This window comes from Canis lupus, chromosome 10 (genome assembly GCF_048164855.1).
Source record: "Canis lupus baileyi chromosome 10, mCanLup2.hap1, whole genome shotgun sequence".
In the NCBI taxonomy this organism is placed as follows: Eukaryota; Metazoa; Chordata; class Mammalia; order Carnivora; family Canidae; genus Canis; species Canis lupus.
Window position 1 is genome coordinate 44746624 of NC_132847.1, and position 19465 is coordinate 44766088.

The window sequence follows — 19465 nt, forward strand, 5'->3', positions numbered from 1 at the left end:
CCATTTGGCAAAATGGCCTATTAATTTGGATTGTGATTATAAGATATCTATAGATAATTTGTAGAATATTGACATATTTATAATATGGAATCTTTTGATCTAAATCATGATCATTTATTTAGGTCTTTAATTGAGTCCAGTAATGTACAGTTTACACTATTGAAGACTTTCATTTGTGTATTTTTAAAAAATTCTTTGAGAAAGAGAGAGAATGTGTGCAAATGTGGAGGAGGAGCAGAAGGAGAGGGGAGAAAATCTTCAGGCAAACTCCCTGCTGAGTCTGCATGACCCTGAGACAATGACCTGAGCCAAAGTCAAGAGTTGGACGCTCAACTGACTGAGCCACTCAGCGCCTATATATATATATATATATATATTTTTTTTTTTTTTCCATTTAAGACAGGGAATACTTTATTCAAACCCATCAGAGAAATGGACAGCTTGGGTCTGTAACAAAGTGTTTTTTTTAAAGCATAGGTCAGTAATTGTATATGAGAGTATATACACTGCTACATACAAATTAACTGATCAGAGCACAACTTTTTAATGTTCAAAACAGAATAAGCTTCCCTGTAAATGCGGCGCCTTTCTTACATTTTTAATTTTAGTATTCCTCTCCTTCTTCTTCACCCTCTCCTTCAACAGAATCCACACCAACCTCCTCATAATCCTTCTCCAGGGCAGCCATGTCCTCACAGGCCTCAGAAAACTCTCCTTCCTCCATGCCCTCAACCACATACCAGTGAGCAAAGGCATGATTGACATACATCAGGTCAAACTTGTGGTCCAGGCGAGCCCAGGCCTCAGCAATGGCTGTGGTGTTGCTCAGCATGCACACAACTCGCTGTACTTTGGCCAGGTCTCCACCGGGTACCACAGTGGGAGGCTGGTAGTTAATACCCACTTTGAAGCCAGTGGGGCACCAGTCCACAAACTGGATGGTACGCTTGGTCTTGATGGTGGCAATGGCAGTATTGACATCTTTGGGAACCACGTCGCCATGGTACAACAGGCAGCAAGCCATGTATTTACCATGTCGAGGGTCACATTTCACCATCTGGTTGGCTGGCTCAAAGCATGCATTGGTGATCTCTGCTACAGAAAACTGTTCATGGTAGGCTTTCTCAGCAGAGATGACAGGGGCATATGTGGCCAGAGGGACGTGGATGCAGGGAAAGGGCACCAGGTTGGTCTGGAACTCAGTCAGATCCACATTCAGGGCTCCATCAAATCTGAGGGAATCAGTGATGGAGGACACAATTTGACCTATCAACCAGTTTAGATTAGTGTAGGTTGGGCACTCAATATCGAGGTTTCTACGACAGATGTCATAGATGGCCTCATTGTCTACCATGAAGGCACAATCAGAGTGCTCCAGGGTGGTGTGGGTGGTGAGGATGGAGTTGTAGGGCTCTACTACAGCTGTGGACACCTGGGGGGGCAGGGTAGATGGAGAACTCTAGCTTGGACTTCTTGCCATAATCGACAGAGAGACATTCCATCAGCAGGGAAGTGAACCCAGAACTGGTTTCCCCTCCAAAGGTGTGGAAAACCAAGAAGCCCTGAAGACCTGTGCACTGGTCAGCCAGTTTCCGAATTCAGTCCAAGACAAGGTCAATGATCTCCTTGCCAATGGTGTAGTGCCCTTGGGCATAGTTATTGGCAGCATCTTTCTTGCCTGTGATGAGCTGCTCAGGGTGGAAAAGCTGGTGGTAGGTACCAGTGTGAACTTCATCAATGACTGTGGGCTCCAGGTCTACAAACACTGCCCTGGGCACATGCTTGCCAGTGCCCATCTCACTGAAGAAGGTGTTGATAGGAGTCATCTCCTCCCCCAGTGGTCTTGTCACTTGGCATCTGGCCATTGGGCTGAATGCCGTGTTCCAGGCAATAGAGCTCCCAGCAGGCATTGCCGATCTGGACATCTGCCTGGCCAACGTGGATCGATATACACTCATGCATGGTTGCTGCTTGGCGGCTGCCAGGTGGATGGCGGAGAAGAGGAGAGGTTGTTGCTTCTTACAGCACGACTCTTAGGTGGTGCATGTAAGAGAACCTCGCCCCTATATATTTTTGAAATTAATTTTAAGTATTAATGTTTAAAGCTGTTATAAATGAGATAATGAAGGTCATTATTTTTCTGGGGCACCAGACTCTTGGTTTCAGCTCAGGTCATGATCTCATGGGTTGTGGAACGGATCCCTGCATTGGGCTCATGCTCAACAGGAAGTCTGCTTGAAGATTCTCTCCCTCTGCCTCTCCCCTTGCTTGCACTCTCTCTCTCTAAAATAAATAAAATAAATCTTTAAAAAAAGTTTTCATTTTTCAGTTGTTTGCTATTGCTATGTAGAAGTACAATTGGTTTTTGTGTGTTGACCTAGGATTCCATGATCTTCATGAATTCATTTATTCTAGTAATTGTTTTATATATTCTTGAAGATTTTCTATGTAAACTACTATATCATTTATGCACAATTGTAGTTTTATTTTTTCCTTTACAAGCTTTATGCCTTTTATTTTCCCTATTGCACTGAATAGGAATTCCAATATAATAAATACAAGTGGTAAGAGTGTATTTTTTGCTTTCTTTCCTATCATAGGTGGAAAATATCTGATCTTTATTTTTCATAGAAATCCTTTTCCAGATTATCGAAATTTTCTTCCATTCCTAGTCTACTGAAAATTTTATTATGAGTAGGAGTTGAATTTTGTCAACTGATTTTTAATGCACCAAACATTTCAAGAGGGTTTTCTACTTTATTCTGTTGGTGAATTATAGAGTGAAGGTTTTTTATTTTCTTTAATGTTAAACCAACCTTGCATTCTGGGAGTAAATGTCACTTGATAACATTTTATACTATTATACTTTGTTGAATTCAGTTTACTATTTATTGAGAGTATGAGTTAATCTTTGTGCATAGGGGTATTGGTCTATAATTTTCTTTCTCTTAATGTATTGTGTTCATGTCATGTTTTTCCTGTGTTTTTTTTTTTTTTTTTTAATTAGTTTGGGAGTATTTTCTCCTGTTTAACTTTCGTATTTGTGTAGAATTTGTTTTTCATTATAGAGTGTTTGATTTCCTGTGTGAAAGCATTTGTGTCTGTCAGGTATGTTCTTTGCTAAAGATGTTTGATGATGAATTTAATTCATTGATGGCCATAAAGCTAAATAGATTTTCAATTTATTTTATGAATTTAGTAAGATATGATTTAAGAGATTTGTTGACTTTGTTTTTGAATTATTGCAGAAATTTGTTGATAATATTGCCTTATTTTAAAATATCTGTAGGTTTGTAATGATAGCTCCTCTAACATTTTTGGTCATTTGTATTTCTTTTCTTTTTTTTTTTTTTTTTTTTTTTTGTATTTCTTTTCTTGATCTATATTTCTATTAGTTAATTAACTTTTTAGTTTCTGAAGACTCAATGTTTGGCTTTGTTAATTTTCTCTTTTGTTTGTCAGTTTTATGCTCTTTATGATTCTCTTCTTTCCACTTACTTTGGATTAATCATGTTATCATTTGTCATTTTTATTTGTACCTTGGATTTTCCTTCTCTAATGTAAGAAATGCAGAATAAGACACAAGGGGGAAAGGGAAAAGTTTTTCTGCTTGTCTTATCAGTCTAGTAGGAACTTTAGAAAAGGCCTTAGTGGTACATGTGCTAATTTAAGTTAAATCCACTCAACACAATATCTGATATAAAACCCATTTATCATTACAGAGCAGCATCTCTCCTTGTAGGAGAAGGTAGTGAAGTGTCTTAAGAGGACCATATACTGCTGCTTCTAAGTAAAATAAGGATTTGACCATACACAATGAGAGAATGAATAAAAATAATAGCAATACTACCACAAATAATATTTAAAAACCAAATGAATATATATTGAATGCTAACTATTTTCTAGGAGTTTTATATTATATTTAGTATTAGACCTGGCTGCTTTCTTTCAATATTTGTGAGATTTATCTCTGTTTTGCAGAGTCATTTTAATTACTGGATCATATCTCATTATATTACTATATCAAGATTTATTTACCTATTCAGCTATTGATAGCCATTTGGTTAATATCTGGCTTGGGACTATGGCAAATAATGCTGCAATGAATATATTCTTATATTTTGTTGTACATTTATATACATTTCTGTTGGGTAAATATGTAGGAATATAATTGCTAGGTCCAAAGATTTTTGTACTTATGTTCACATTTAGTAAATATTATTAAATAGTTTTCCAAAATGATTAATCAAGGAGAAATTTCTTTTAAAAAGAAATTTAAATATTTTTATAAAAGGGAAAACTAATATCACTGACCATAATTAGAAAACTAATCACAAGATAAAAACATAATTTAAGTAAAAATTTTGTTTATATTTGTGTTACCTGGTATAAATTTTAGTGCCATAACATGTGTTGGTACCATACTTTGAGTAATGCAGTTCTGTACTGTTTACCCATAATTAATCACATATTGTTTAGTCTTATTGTCTTTGCAACTATTATATTTTTCAAATGAAATATAATTGTCTTATTTTCTACGGCAGAGACATTATAGTTTTATCATTTGTATCATTAAAAATAATTTGGTCAAAGTCTTAACTATTTCAGAAAATACTTATTGTAAGTAGTTTTTAAATCAGCTATTAGCCACAAAAATTTTTCTTAGCCTTAAACCAGTGATGGTATTGTATTTTAAGCACATGCATGCTTGTGTTATATTACATTTGGTACTTATTAGAGGTTGTTGGCATGCTGGAGTGAATAAAGCTTTGGAGTTGGATTTAAATACCCTTTTTTCCTCCCCTCACCCCTTTTTTTTAGTCAAGTAATTTAATCATTGAATCTGTTTTTAATTTTTATTTATTTTAAAGATTTTATTTATTCTTGAGAGAGAGAGAGCGAGAGAGCGAGAGAGAGAGAAAGAGAGAGAGAGAGAGAGACATAGGCAGAGGGGGAAGCAGGCTCCATGCTGGGAACCTGATGTGGGACTTGATCCTGGAACCCCGGGATCACACCCTGAGCTGAAGGCAGATGCTCAACTGCTGAGCCACCCAGGTGCCCCTGTCTTTTTTTTTTTTAAACAAGAAATAGAATGCATTGTAGCATAAAGTTGAATGAAGATTAAATAAGATAATGAGAGTTAAGCTGGATGTTGTTGGTGTTCAATAAATTTCCATCTATGAACTGTTTTTCCATGACCTTGATTGAAAACTAAATGACTTAATACATATTAAAAAATAAATTTGCTTCTATAAATTATTTAAGTATAAGTAACTATATATTTGAATATGCATAGCTCTTTATTTAAAAGTGTCTTAATTTTCAGTCTATACCATGTCTGAGAGTGTCTTACTTATTCATCCTTTGCAATAATTAAACAGAACAGGAATCTGGCTTAATGAGCCATACAGTACCTTGATAATGGCCAGCCTTATATAATGGTGTATAACGTGGACTTTGAAATCAAAGAATGAGGAGTTAAATATTGGCTCTACACTTTCTTGCTATTATGACAATTATGTAATCTCTTTGGATTTAAATTTCCTAATCTACAAAATAGAGATTATAATACCAACCTCAGTGTCTCATACATAACACAGTCACTCTTAAATGATAAGAGTTTGTACTGAAACTCTACTTTCTTAGTGGATTGGGAATTAAGTCTGTTTATCTTCTGCTTTCTTAGCAAATTCATATCTTTGTTTCATGTATTTATCTATAAATAGTAAGAAAAGGACACTGTTCATATACTTGAGTATACATGGTCTTTGTAGGCTGTCACACATAGGATGTGGTGAATCTTGTGTTCAGTGAACTTGCCCTTGATCTGAGTATTTCATTTCAGGAATAGATAGTACATTGTTGGGAACAGCATAAGGTAACTATATGATTTTTTTTTAATCTTTTAAAATGTCAATTTGAACTTGTAAATTTCATAAATGCAAAAATAAAAAAGAAACAATAGCAGTCATTTTGTATGTAAATCCAAGAAACTTTTAATTTCATTTGTTTCCGAGATCTAGGATTCTGAGAAGATTAGGGAAGTGGTTTTTTTTAAGTTTGAGTTAAGTAAGCGTTCTAGATGTACAAAAGCTGGGATGAAATTCGTTAATAAATAGAAATTTATTGGTATGTCTGACTTAGTTGATTACATAGCATTGAACATAGGACTTCAGAAGCAGGGGGAAAAGTATGGGGAAGAAAAACAGATAAAGCAAATTATTTGGATCTGGAAGTCATTTGATTGTTGACAGACACTTCCATTGCTATCCTCTTGTGTCTCAGCATTAGTTGCAGTCCTGTTTTAAGTCAGGAACTGTCAAATTCTAGCTTCACTCTTGAAAACTGTTGTTTAATTTGGGTGGCAAATACCCAAGATAACTTTTTCATTTGCAAAGAGCAGCAAACTACCTGAATAACTTGTGGATTGTGTGAAACACTAGCTAAGCACCGCTTGAATTTATCTGCCAGCATAAAATGCTTCTCTGTGGATGATGGTAGGGAATTCCTAATTTTAGAAGCAGTGGATAAAACAGCAATTGTGTATATTACCAGCGCACATAATCGTCATAATGAACTGACTAGGAATGAGTCTTCCTGTTATCTCTAGTGTTTACAAGTGATTTTATTGATCATTTAATGAATAATTCCAAATATCCACAAAGTATCCAATAAAACCAAACATACAGATTTGATTTCAGTATTTGGGAGAACTTGTTTATGTGAGAACTTCCACAATTAGAAGAGGTGGTATTGGAGAAATGCTTTTAGTTTTTCTTTTCAGTTTTACTCAGAGAACAGTGCTTTATCTGATTGGAGAGGTGAGGGACTAATGGCCATTGTTCCACATTTTGTTTTTGAATATGAGGCAACTAGGTGGGTATCTGTGCTGCAGACCAAATCTTATTGTAGAGTAAGCTCCAAGGGACTAGAGAAGGAGCAGGGAGCCAATAGGTTTAGATTCACAGCAATAAAACTATTCCATAGATTGCCATTATCCCAACTCCTGTATCTTTTCCTAAATTGGGTCTGAACTCGGAAGGAGAGAGGTAAGTGATTTATTGGTTCTCTTATCTCTCAACCTAAATGTTATAAAGATATGATTCCAATGGACATATTAAAAGATTATCAGAGAACTCTATGCTGGCTGTGAAAGCTGAGCTGTTACTCGGAATGGGAGTCTGTCATTTGCACACTGCCGGAATTAGGGGTGCAGTGATCAGCATTGCTGGCTGTACTTGATGCAGGATCAGTGGGAAGAGCTCAATAAATCTCTTCTTCTCATAGGAGAGTGGGAGCTATTGATCGCCAGTGGCTCCATTAGCTCTGTATGACTTCACTGAAATTAAAATCTTCAGGGCTCGATCTTCCCTCAGATAGCTATATGTACACAGGGTCTAATCTAACCTTGTATGGGGAGGTGGGATTTTTTTTTTTTTCTATTCCTTCTGTCACCTACCACCTAGGTATTTGAGATGAACAGGCTCCATCCTTCAGAATTTTAATAGGCCTCTGTTTAAAGTAGTGCTTCTGACCTTTATGAAATTAAAGAGTAGGGAAAGCATTGCCAGTAAGACTTAACAGATCACTCTGTCTGCTGGCCAGTCTCCATTTGTGTATGTCTGCTCTTTCCCAGAGGAAAAAGAGCCTTTCATAAAACCACCTCTAGGGCTCATCAGGATGCAACTGAAATGTTGAAATCAGATAAATCAGCGGTTATTAAATATGATAGACTGAGACACAAAGATACAGGATTACTTGTGTTTCATGCTGGAGGTTTTATCACCCTGATGTATACATTGTGGCCTTGTTATATTAATGGCAGGTCCTAAAATGTTTATTTTGCTCTTCTCTTGATTCTTGACTCCATCAATAGGTACAAACTAAAATTGTTTCCTTGATATTATCAGAGGAATAGTACTGTGCAATTGCTATTGAAAATTCAAGAGCCTCTCACTTGATAAAAAAAAAAAAAAAAGGCAATGCCTTTTTTCTAATACAGCATTATGTTCCTGTTACCTGAAACTCAGAGATAGATATTGAAATAGCCATTTCTCATGGGAAATAATACGTACTATCTAATGGGACCACTTAAAAGCATGTATATGGAGTCTGAGATTTGGAGTAAGGCTTTCTGCCAAAAGTATACCAGCATCACTGTAGTTGTTTGATGGAAAAAATCACAAAGCCATATATTTGTGGAAACCATTTAGAAAAATAATGTAATATATTACAGCAACTGTTGGTCGAATTTTAAAAATATAAGCCACAAATGCATATTGTGAAATATATTGACCTATATACTGTCTAGACATCCTAAAGAACCATTTCCTTTTACAGAGATTATTAGGGAGATTGGAGGCTATCTGTTAGATTAAAATTTATGCCAACCCAGCGATAAACTAAAGGTATCACAATTGTCTGTATATTGCCTTAATCAAGTTAGATAGACTAGATGACCTCTGAATTTCCTTTAACTTCACAATTCCTCAGAATCACTTTTCCAAACAAAGTAAACAGCTAGAAGTTTTTATTCCTCAAAGCATACCAGGTCAATTTAAAATCATCTATGGTGGCCTTAGTTATTGAGTTTGAAACTTAGTGATGTTATTGAAGGACTACTGAAAGGGAATGTTAAACTAAGTCCTCAGAATCACTTGAATAAAGATAGAAAATTTTTACTTTTGTATCTGTAGTCTTTTTTTTTAAGGATTTACTGTAATTAGAAGTATAATTTTTACATTTTCTAATTGTATAGTCTTATACAGAGAGTTAAGAGTTAAATAAGAACAGTGATACTCTTCTCCTTATCCTCCTCCCCCCCAACAAGGACACGCACAAATGCAAATATATTCATGTAAGTTCTCATACACAAGGGTATTTGAGTTCGAAAGCAATTTCTTATGGTAGGCATTATTTAGTTATGACTTAGTGGGGTATAGTCTGAAAGGAGAATACTTTGCCTTGAAGGGAGGGCAGGAGTAATGGGTTTTGCAGGGAATGAAGGAAAACTTTGCCTTTAGAATCAGGTCTGATCTAAACCTGCAGGTGACTCTGTGGCAGATTTGAAAGCTTTACTGCTCTACTCCTCAGGCTGAGATAAAACGAGAGATCTTGAAAAAGCAGAAAGGATAAGCTGAGATTTAATTATTTAATTCTCCCGTTGAGACAAGGCATTAAAAAAAGTGAACTTGAGCCCCTCCTCATATGTTCAAGAAGTGAGTCCTCTGTTTACAATTTAGTAGATGGGGTGCCTGTTGTTTTATAGTCCAGCCCTCAGCTCGCTTTCTTGTTCAGCACTGAATGGTTGTTTCATGATGGGTAAGTCACTTAACCTTTGTGTGCTGTATTCTTTTCATCTGCAAATAGAGATGATAATGCTCACTGGGGATGTGTTGCTAAGATTAGGCAATATATGATTGTGAAGAGCAATATATATGCTAAATAACAATGATAATGCTGTCTATCAGAGCGAATATTTGGATAAGAGAGCCTAGGCAGTTTTGTGAATAGCATCTCCTGCAGAGAGAGGCTTTAGCAAATGATTACCTGGTCTGTGGGACTCATGTTTTGTAATAAACTAAGACTATCTCTCACAAACTCTCCCCCCCACCCACCACATACCTCTGTGAAAAATTTCAGAAATTAAATACCAAATTCTTCTATGGGGGGGGTGGGGAGGGATAATAGAATGTCATGTCAACATCCTTTCTGCAAGGTCTTCTGAAAGTTATAATTTTCTTTCAGGAATTCTAAATTTAGACGTTGGGAACCATTGTAATGTGCAGTGGAAAAGCCCAAGCCTGTACAGCCAGCTTGTGTGTGAAGGTTATCAGTTTATTGAACCTGTAATCTCAAAATCTCTTTTCTATTTCTGGAGAATGCACTTCCTTAGTACCTTTTTTTTCCCCCTTCTCCGTTTGTCACCTAAACCCACCTTACTTGCTCAGATCCTTAACAGGGTTAAAAATGTTACAGCTAGAAGGAAGAACCTCTCATCACCAACTCCGTGACAGAGACCAGCATTTTGTTAAGGGCCAAAAGACTGCTACCACCTCTCACTTGCGTGAGATGTTCCTAATGGCATGCTGCTATGTTCTGAAGTGAGTGTAATGACATAAGGTCACAGCGAGAAAAATACACCTTCCCCCCAAGTGCAGTGATCTCACTGGATAATAAGAAAAAGGATCTTCAGTTGGGTTTTTAAGAAAACCACACTTTATAGAGAGATGGGGGTGAGAGCAGAGGCATGACCGCTTCATTTCAAACTTGACTTTTTTTACTTCTTCCTTGAAGCTGCCACTATGATAAAGATATCTCATACCTACTTAGTAATTTATCCATTTCAAAATTAACTCCCATGAATTTTCTGTCTTTGAGCATTACCAAAGAGCACTGTAAAGCAATTAGGGAAATTTTATTCTCATTTCACAGGTAAGTAAACTGGGACCCCAGAAAGAGACAATTGCATATTCACAGCCTTCCAGTTCTTTTGCAGCCGACAAACAAGAAACAACCAACGAACCAAACTTTTTCATTATGTAATACAACTATTTCAAAAAATTTGTGTCTATCATCCTAAAGAAAAGTGGTGTCTCTGAGAGCCTTTTTTTTTTTTTTTTAAGATTTACTTGTTTACTTGAGAGAGAGAGAGAGAGAGAGAGAGAGAGCAAGAGCTCGCATGAGTATGGGTAAGGTCAGGGAGAGAGGGAGAAAGAGACTCTCCAGCAACTCCCTGCTGAGTGTAGAGCCCAACGCAAGGTTGGATCCCCTAACTCTGAGATCATGATCTGAGATGAAATCAAGAGGGAAGTTCAAGACTGAGCCACCCATGTGCCCCTCTGAGAACCTTTTAAACTTCAATCTTTAATGGAATAAATTCTAGAATAAAATTTGGTATTTATTCAGAGCAGATTAGATGCATAATATTTTAAGGGTATCAGAAAAATTCCTTCTATTCCTTAAATAATGCTACCATAAGTTCACAGAGGAATTTTCTTTCATTCTATATTAGAGAAAAGGCTCAAACACAAAGACTTCTGATGGAGGTCACAACAGTGGCTGAGATTTCTAAAGCCTGGTTTGAAGTTTTTTTCCTGTAAGCATGTTAAAGAGGGAGAAGGGTTATATTGACAGAGGTTGTGCTTTTTAAAGAGAGGCTGAGAGTGAAGAATAGTGACTCAGGTGATGTAGAAAATGTACTTCTCTTACATTACAGTTTAGCTCAGGGGTAGCCTATGGGCACCTTGTCTGTATTGATTGGAGCCCATGCTGTGTCAATGGAATGCCCTTCCTTGGATATACCAATCACTGCATATGCTGGAACATTTGGCAACCCTTGGGGGCCTCTACACTGTTACACAGCCAGTGACAGCACAGGCAGCACAGATGGGCAAAACTTGAAATCAAAGAAAGCAAATATTTTCCTCTTATCTGGAATATTCAGCATTGGTTTACTTAGGCAAGGTTTTCAGATGACCATTAAAAATGGCTGATGTGTTATATCCCCAACTGGTCTGTACATTCCTTAAGGCTAAACTTAGGGGGTATTGGTATTCAGAACTGTCTATAGTGTATCAGGCTGCTTCTGCTTGTATACTAAGTCTTAATTGTGGTATGCAGTCTGTGACAGCCATCTGCTGAAGCAGTCACATTTCTCTCTCTTTCAGACTCAGTGAAATTAAAATATTGATAAGAATAATTTCACAAGGTGAGGAAGTTAATAGAGTAATTGGAATTGGTATGCTCTTTGAATTTAAGCTGAACATCGAGTTTTGTCTGTGTGTGTGCAATGTTCTATGCTGTTGAGCATCAGTCATTTTGAAATTAATACTTTATCTCTTATAAGAGCCTCTCATCATCCTGAGAGAGATAGGCAGGTAGCAAAGTTTTTACATTTTTGTATGTGCTTTTGAGGTTTTGGTCAACGAAAATATATATAAATTCAGAAGGATATTATTCACTTGTCCAATAAATATTTATTGAAATCCAACCAAGATTTCCAACAAAGGAACACTTCAGAAACTTTAGTTTTGAGTACACACTAAAATCACATCATTATGACCTTGCTGCAGGGATAAAGGCCTCTACTGGGCCAATTCAAAGATTTGTTCTTGGTAAACACTTTGTAAGAAAAGAAAATGAGTACATAGTAAAAATTAAGCTAAATACAAAAATAAGAGTATGTTTGGTCAAAGATGATTAGACTTTTGGCTGATAGTTAAGTGGGCCAGGTGGATAATTAGTTTCCCAGAACAAGTCTTATAATTCCATTAAGTTCATCATAAAATTGTTTAAGGAATGCTAACATCTTCCTTAAGAGAGGCTTAGCACAATGTTTTTTTTCTTATACGTGTGATAGATACCATGAATTTGCTGGGGCTACACAAATTAGTGAATGAAGGTCGGAATCCTCTGAAGAACAGAATATGGTCTGAATTAACAGAAAAACAACTGTGTGAGAGCAGTACAGAAGAGATTCCAAAGGGGAAAGTGGGAAATTTATAGTGGGTTCTGGGCAGTGGATCAATTATATGAAAGAACTCTTCTTGGAATTCAGTTGTGACAGAAAATTTTTTCTAAATTTTTTTCAGGAGGAAAGGAAGACAATTTGGGAAAGTGGACATACAACCTTAACTTGTAGAAGGGGCAGAAGAGTTAAGCTTCCTGCATTGTGAAACTTTTGGAACTCTGGGTTCTGTTAGCATTTGCAGACTAAACATGGGGTGAAGACTGGGAAATGAGATGGTATTGTTGCAAGACATGAGGTGAGCAGAATTGTCAGAGATTGGTCATTGCCATACTCAAGAATTTACATGTTACTGTGTAAGGAATTCAAGGTAATGGGAGATTGTAAGTTGACAACTCATGATAAAATTTTATTTTTTAAAATTTTATTAACTTTAAAAAAAGTATAATTAATATACAGTGTTATATTAGTTTCTGGTGTATAATATAATGATTCAACAATTCTATATCCAGTGCTCATTATGATAACTATACTCTTAATCCCCTTTGCCTATTTCACTCATCTCCCTCTTACCCTGCCCCTGTCTCTGCTCTGGCAACCACCAGTTTGTCCTCTATGTTTAGGAGTCTGTTTCTTGGTCTCTTTTATTCTTCATTCATTTGTTTCTTAAATTCCATATACGAGTGAAATCATAGGGTATTTGTCTTTCTTTGAGTGACTTATTACACTTAGCATTATATCCTCTAGGTCCATCTATGTTTTGCAAATGGCAAGGATTCATTCTTTTTATGGCTGAGTAATATTTCATTATATATATCCAACTACATCTTTATCTATTCATCTACGGATGGACACTTGGCTTGCTTTCATGTTTTGACTATTATATTTTTTTAAAGATTTTATTTATTTATTAATGAGAGAGACACACACACAGAGGCAGAGACACAGGCCGATCGATGTGGGACTTGATCCTGGATCCCAGGATCATGCCCTGGGCCAAAAGCGGATGCTCAACCACTGAGCCACCTAGGCATCCCTGGCTATTGTAATTAATGCTGCAGTAAACATAGGGGTGCATATATCAACAAATTTTCTTTGGGTAAATACCCAATAGTATGATTCCTGGATCATATGGTAATTCTATTTTTAATTTGTTGAGAAATCTCCATACTGTTTTCCATAGTGGCTGCACCAGTTTCCATTCCCACCAACAATGCGTGAGGGTTCTTTTCTCTCCATGTTCTTCCCAACACTTGATGTTTCTAATTTTTTTGATTTCAGCCATTCAGAAAGGTATGAGGTGATATTTAATTGTGATTTTGATTTGCATTTCCCTGATCATGAATGATGTTGAGCATCTTTTCATGTGTCTGTTAGCTATCTGTATATCTTCTTTGGAGAAATGTCTGTTCATGTCCCATTTTTAAATTGGATTATTTGTTTTTTATTGTGTGTGAAGTTGTAGAAGTTCTCTATATATTTTAGGTATTTACCCCTTACCAGATATATCATTTGCAGATATTTTCTCCCATTCAGTGGGTTGTCTTTTTGTTTCATTGATGGTTTCCTTCACTTTGCAGAAGCTTTTTATTTTGGTGTAATCCCAATAGTTTAATTTTGCTTTTATGTCCCTTGCCAAAGGAAACCTATCTAGAAAAGTGTGTCTATGGCTGATGTCAGGGAGATTACTGCCAATGTTTTCTTTTAGGAATTCTATGGTATCAGGTTTCACATTTAGGTCTTTATTCATTTTGAGTTTATTTTTGGGTATGGTGCAAGAAGGGTAGTCCAGTTTCTTTCTTTTCTTTTCTTTTTTTTTTTTTGCATGCAGCCATAGAGTTTTACTAATATCATTTCTTGAAGAGACATATTCCTATCATATATCCTTGCCTTCTTTGTCATAAGTTGATTGACTTTATAATCACGGGTTTATTTCTGGGTTCTCTATTCTGTTCTGTTGATCTCTGTGTATATTTTTGTGCCAGTACCATACTCTTTTGATTATTACTGCTTTGTAATATATCTTGAAATCTGGGATTATGATACTTTCATTTTGCTCTTCCTTTTCAAGACTTCCTTAGCTATTTGGGGTCTTTTGTGGTTCCATACAAACTTTAGGATTGTTTGTGTTCTATGAAAATGCTGTTGGCATTTTGATCGGGATTGCATTAAATCTGTAGATTGCTTTGGGTACAATGGACATTTTAACAATATTGGTTCTTTCAATCCATGAAGATGAAAGATCTTTACATTTGTTTGTGTTGTCTTAAATTTCTTTTATCAGTGTTTTATAGTTTTCTTGAATACAGATCTTTTACCTCCTCAGTTAAATTTATTGCTAGGTATTTTATTATTTTGGGTAAAGTTGTAAGTGGGATTGTTTTTTTAATTGTAGTATAATGCTTTACATTCTGTTTTTGTGAATTGCTTGACTGATTTGATAGATACGGTTGATTCTACTGCTTTTGTGCTTTAACCTCCAATATTGGTTTTATAAGTGATTAGTCTACGACTTCCATTGTTTTAGGTACCTGTGACATTTTTTCCTTTCTTTATTTTCTTACCCCTAATCATGGCCTTTCCTTTTCACTCAAAGAATTCCCATGAACACTTCTTGTAAGGATAGTATAATGGTGATGAATTCCTTTAAATTTTGTTTTTCTTGGAAACTTTCTTTCCTTCTATTCTGAATGGATAAAATATTCTTGATTACAGGCTTTTTCTTTTCAGTACTTTGAATATATTATGCCATTTTCTACTGGCCTGCTGAGTTTGTGCTGAAAAATCAGCTGATAGTCTTATGGGGTTTTCCCTGTTTGTAACTCTTTTTTTTTCTTGTTGCTTTTAAAATTCCATTTATCACTAATTTATGCCTTTGTAATTATTATGTGTTTTGGTGTGGACCTCCTTGGGGTACTCTTGTTGGGGTCTCTACCATCTGGATGTGGATTTCTGTATGCTTCCCCAGATTAGGGTAGTTTTCAGCTATTATTTCTTTAAATATTTTTTCTGCCCCCTTTTCACTTTCTTTTCCTTCTGGGATCCCTATATTGTGAAGGTTATTACACTTGATGGTGTCACTGAGCTTCCTTAAGCTAGTGTCATTTTATATTCTTTTTTCTGTTCAGTTTGGTTGTTTTCCATAGCTCTGTCTCCCAGGTCATTGATTTGTTCTTCTGCTTTCTCTAGTCTACTATTTATTTTCTCTAGTGTATTTTTAATTTCAGTATTGGGTTCTTCATCTCTGACTGGTTCTTTTTTTGTATTTTCTATCTTCCTACTGAAGGTCTTACTGAGCTCTCCATGCTTTTCTTAAGTCCATTGAATATCTTTATGACCATTACTTTGAATTTTCTATCAGGCATACAATTTGTCTCCATTTCTTTTAGCTCTTTTGCTGTGATATCCTATTCTTTAATTTGGGACATATTCCTTAGTCTCCTCATTTTATCTTACTCTCTTACTCTCTGTGTCTGTTTCTATGTTAGGAAAGTCAGCTATGTCTCCTGATCTTGAAAGCAGTGGTCTTATGAGGAAGAAGCCCTATTGTACCCTACAATACAGTGTCCCCTGTTTACTGGAACATTGTGCTTCAGGGGTATCTCCTATGTGTTGCATGTACCTTACTGTTGGAGTTGAACCACATTTGCCTTCAGCCCAGTCTTCTGCAATGGCTCCTTTTGCCTGTTTTAGGCAGAGTTTGGTTCCTGTTTTATTAAGGGGCTGCTTTGGGGTTGAGTTGAGTCGGACCAGATGCCCGCCCTCTGCTTGTTTTCCAGAACTGTGATTGCTCTGAACTGTGGGGAGCTGTCCCTACATTTCCCCTATAGGGCTTTCACTGGTGGGCAGGATCTGCAGTCAGACCAGATGTCTATCCCTAATCTCTTTATTAGAGTTGCAGTGACCACAGACTACCCAACTTTGTGTGTTGCCCCCCTGTGAGGTTTTTGTGGGTAGGCAGTACCAGTGGCTGCATCAGATGTCTGCCTCTGTTGGGGCTGCAGTTGAACTGATATGTTCAGTTATTTTCCCCTGTCTTCAGGGCAATTCCCTCTCCATAATGATGAAGTGGTGCTTATTATTCTAGGGGCTGCTTGCAGAATGAGATGCATCTGGCACACTTAGAATCAACTCCTGTGAAATGGGGTGGCTCAGACAGGGGAGTCTGTAGGAAAACACAGGGACGGGACCCATAGAACTAGCGAGGTATCACTAGTTTGCTTGTAGGATGGACCTGGAGTTGCTTTGGAGAGACTTCTGCCCAGTGAATGGGTTGGGTGGAGGGAACAGGAGAACATAGGGGTGGATCACATGATATTAGCCTATTAGGTAGCAAGTGTTTAGGTAGGTTCCCTCAGTCTCGGATCTGGGGGAGGAAATGGTGCCCACCAACTCTTCTATTCTTGGAAATGTCTTCTAAGGATCCCTTTCCCTCCTGTTCACATTCTGAGTTTAGTAAATAAATCTTCCCATATACCCCAGGCACTTTTTTTTTTTTTTTATGAACCAAGGTGACATTTTAATGTTTTATGAAAAAAGTGAAGTTACACATCAAATACAAAACTCAACAGCTTTAAAAATTAAATCACACACATATATACTCGAGAAGTCACATTAACTAAAAAGGACACAAGTCCCTGAAATGGAGACTGGCCTGGAGATTCTGGGTTGCTTCAGTCACTGTGACCCTCAATCTTCAGAGCATTTTCACCAAACACTTGTATCCTCATATAGGCCCAGTGGTATTAGGCAACTGCCTGCTTGAAACTCTAGGTTCAGGAATAGCCACACCTGCAGGATATTCATGGACACTTAAGAAGCCAAAGTTCATTGATGTCCAGTGGAATGAGTTCTCAGCCAAGCTAAATCTCCTTTTATGATGTGGAAACCCAGGCTTAATATAGTCCAAAGTTACACAGAAAGTTAGAACACAATTGCAATGAAAACTCATTGCCACTTTAACTGAACAAGTTGGAAGTCAGCCTATGTTTCTCTCTCGATAAAACTCATCCCATTGTTGATAATCCTTTGATTCTCCACTGCCTGCAGAATATATTCCAGTTCCCCTAGGAGAATATTTCAAGTCTTTCTCTTTTGGGACTTAACTTCTACTACTTGTTTTGGGTTTTTGTTGTTGTTTTAAAGATTTTATTCACTTATTCATGAGAGACCCAAAGAGGCAGAGACATAGGCAGAGGGAGAAGCAGGCTCCCTGTGGGGAGTCCATTGTGGGACTCAGTCCCAGGACCCCTGGATCACAACCTGAGCCAAAGGGAGATGCTCAACCATTGAGCCACCCAGGTGCCCCAACCTATACTACTAGCATGCTGCCTACTTGTCCTGGGTCTTGACCACACCAGATTTGCCATCCCCTTAAAAATCCCCTCTCCCAGAATCAGGCTTGTAGGTTACTGAATGTTGAATGAATGCTCTTGGCTATGTTATCATAGTTCATTCTCTCCTATCCCCCTGAAATGCCCTTTGTTTTTGCTGTATGCTTCCTCTATACCATGCATTCTTTAGGGTACAAGGTGGGTCCCATCCCACTGGAAGGAAAACCTGAATATAGACCAGTGTTTTTAGAGTAACAAACTCCAGACTGAGCGTGAATTTTCATTGCAGTTGTGTTCTACTACAGGCACTTTTCAAACCGCTGCTTCTGTGCTATAACTCAGAGCAGTTGTTAAGCTATCTCAATAAGGGTGGGGACTCAGTTTACCATTGCCATCCAGCTTTTCCAGAGCCAAGCCCACTGATTTTTTAAGTTCTTGGTCTTAAGCCCCATTGATTGTAAGAACTTGCCATGTTAGGCCCTTGTAGTTTAAAGCTAAATGTTATGCAGATGCATCTTCCCAGTGCAAGTCCCTCCTATCAGAGGTGCCTGGTGTGGGCTCTCTTCTTTTCCTTTCTCCATGTTTGTGGTGTCTTTCTCTTTTGTGATTCATCTGGCAGGTTAATTTCTTAGCATTTTTGAAATGACCTCCTCTCTACTATCAATTATAGAGAGCATGTTCTATATTCTTTAGGTTGTTTTCTGGGTTAATTATACTGATATGGGTATAATGTAGGTATATCTGTGAGATGAGGTGAGCTCAGGGTCCTCTTACTCCACTGTCTTTCCTGGAACTCCAAAGATGATATATTTTAGAGCAAATTCTGAAAGAAGTCTATTTTTTCATTCCATAAGTATTTATTGCTTAGTTTTCCCTAAGCATTATTTTAGGCACTGGGTACACGGAGGCCAAGAAAATAATAAGGCTCCTGCCTTCATGAAGCTTACAGTTAAATAGGAGGGAAAAGATACTAGACGATAAACAACTGATGTATATACACAAAAAGTGGAGTGAATGCTGTGATGCCCTCTCTTAGTGGTATTCAAATCAAAACCTTAAGACCTAGTAACCAGAAGTAATTAGATATTAAGTTAGGGGGGAAGGATATTCCATCAGAGAGCACAGTTAGTGTCTGTGAATGACAGCTAGGAATCAGGAAACAACTAGCTGTATTTGAGGAATTAAAAAAGGCCAGCCTTGTTGCAGTAGAATTAGTGAGAGGCTAAACTAACCCAGGAAAGTTTAATTAGCAGCCAATCAGTGCATAATTCACATGTATCATATTTATATTTTCTGCAAAGTGAGAATTTTAGATAATTATCCAGATCAGGATGTGGGCAAAATATAGCTTGCAGGTCAAATCTGGTCTGTTGGAGAAAATAAAGCTTTGTTAGAAGACAGCCATGCTGATTCATTTATTATTTTCTATGGTTGCTTTTGTGCTACAACAGCAGAGTTGAATAGTCATAAAAGAAATTCCATTGCCTTAAAGCCTAAAATGGCTCTTTACAGAAAAAGTCAAGCTCTGGTCTTGACCCGTATAGTGTAGTGTAAAGTACACTTGCATACATGGACACATGCACATTATACATACACAAACACAGAAACACAAAAATATTACTTCATCAATCTCCATGAATTATAGACATGAATATCAAAATCC

General features: G+C 37.0%; 1 pseudogene; it reads right to left on the reverse strand.

The window, feature by feature from the left end:
• Positions 1 to 514: 514 nt before the first annotated feature.
• LOC140640944 (tubulin alpha-1A chain-like) lies at positions 515 to 2036 on the reverse strand (annotated as a pseudogene).
• Between the last annotated feature and the right edge of the window lie 17429 nt (positions 2037 to 19465).